Genomic DNA, 2,004 nt, shown 5'->3' with positions numbered 1-2,004 from the left:
TTTCAGGTACTCATTACAATGGGAGATCCAGCAGCATGAACGAAAGCCTTGATGGATTTTTCTCAACCCAAGATCAATGACATTCAATCTAGCATTGTCCGGCCAGCTATCACAGCTAATAACTTTGAGATCAAGCCTGGCATAATTCAATGGGTACAGACTTCAGTCCAGTTTGGGGGTTCTCCAACGGAAGATCCCAATATGCACATTAGGGATTTCATTGAGATATGCGACACCTTCAAGTTCAACGGTGTTTCCGAAGATGCTGTGAAGCTGAGATTGTTCCCATTCTCTCTGAGGGACAAGGCTAAGAGCTGGTTACACTCTCTACCAGCTGGTTCAATTACTACTTGGGAAGATCTTGCTCAGAAGTTTCTTACTAAATTCTTTCCTATGGCGAAGACAGCTGCACTCAGGAATGCTATTACTCAATTTGCGCAGCAAATGGGAGAATCGCTAAGTGAAGCTTGGGAGCGCTACAAGGAGATGCTTAGGAAGTGTCCTCATCATGGAATTCCTGATTGGATGATCATCACTTGTTTTTACAATGGGTTGGGAGCACAGTCCAGACCCATGCTCGATGCAGCATCAGGCGGAGCATTATGGGCAAAGAGCTATAAGGAAGCTTATGATCTAATTGAACTGATGGCTGCTAATGAATATCAGTATCCAACCCAGAGATATCCACAGGGCAAGGTAGCAGGAGTTCTTGAAGTGGATACAGCTACGGCTATCACTGCTCAACTAAAGGCGTTGTCTATGAAGATCAATTCTCTGGCTAACTATGGTGTTAAGCAGATAATTAGTGTATATGAGCTGTGTGCAGGTCCGTATGCGACAGAACAATGCGCTATATCTAGCGACTCAGCTCAGTTTGTGAGCAACTTTCAGAGATCGCAGCAACCAGTTCCAGACACTTATCATCCTGACAACTGGAATCATCCTAACTTCAGCTGGAGCAACAATCAGAATGCGATGCAACAACCATTCCAGCAGTTTGCAAATAAGCTATTTAACCCTCCTGGTTTTCAGCAACAATTTACACCAAGACAACAACTCCAACTTCAACAACAAACTAATGATACAGGTCTATCTTCGAATGAAAAATATGAATTGGAGGAGTTGAGGCTTATGTACAAAAACCAGGCTCTTATATGCCAAAGCCAGGCTGTTTCTATCCAGAATCTGGAGAACCAAATAGGGCAAATTGCTAATGCCTTATTGAATCGACCACCAGGAACGCTTCCTAGTGATATAGAAACAAATCCAGGCAAGAGGGAAGTTGAAGAACAGGTGAACGCCATCACCTTAAGGTCTGGAAAGGTCGCAAGCCCCCAAGTTCAGCAAGACGAAGAGCCAGAAAAATCTCAAGATTCAAAAAATGCAGTTTTGGCTGAAGAAGATGTGCAGAAGGAAGTAGAGGTGGAACCAAGGAAGACTACTGTGGAACACACTCCTCCTGAGGGTAATACAGGGGAAAAACAGATTTATCCTCCACCTCCTTTTCCTAAAAGGCTGCAGAAGAAAAAGTTGGATAAGCAGTTTGAGAAGTTTCTGGAGGTGTTCAAGAAACTTCATATCAACATACCTTTCGCTGAAGCTCTTGAACAGATGCCTAGCTATGCGAGGTTTATGAAAGGTATTCTCTCTCAGAAAGTGAAGCTCGATGACTTAGAGATCGTTGCTCTAATGAAGGAATGCAGTGCTGTGCTGCAACAGAAGTTGCCTCCGAAGCTTAAAGATCCTGGAAGCTTCACTATTCCTTGCACCATCGGAAACTTATCGTTCGACAAGTGTTTATGTGATTTAGGAGCTAGCATCAATCTGATGCCCTTATCTATCTTCAAGAAGCTTGGTCTGCCTGAGCCGAAACCAACATACATGTCATTGCAACTAGCTGACCGTTCCATCGCTTATCCACGAGGTATAGTGGAGGATGTCTTGGTCAAGGTGGATAAACTCTTCTTCCCTGCTGACTTTGTAATTCTTGATTTCGAGGAAGAT

The 2,004-nt window shown here is 43.7% G+C and overlaps 1 non-coding gene across 1 annotated transcript; it reads right to left on the bottom strand.

Annotated features, from left to right (window-relative positions):
* Positions 1–408: 408 nt before the first annotated feature.
* On the bottom strand, positions 409–515 carry LOC141709551 (small nucleolar RNA R71). The gene has a single exon (XR_012570120.1). It is a non-coding gene; the product is annotated as a small nucleolar RNA R71 (small nucleolar RNA).
* Between the last annotated feature and the right edge of the window lie 1,489 nt (positions 516–2,004).

Source organism: Apium graveolens, chromosome 2 (assembly GCF_009905375.1).
Source record: "Apium graveolens cultivar Ventura chromosome 2, ASM990537v1, whole genome shotgun sequence".
Lineage (NCBI taxonomy): Eukaryota > Viridiplantae > Streptophyta > Magnoliopsida > Apiales > Apiaceae > Apium > Apium graveolens.
The sequence above is the reverse complement of the archived record's forward strand: the minus strand, read 5'-3'. Positions and strand labels throughout refer to the sequence as shown.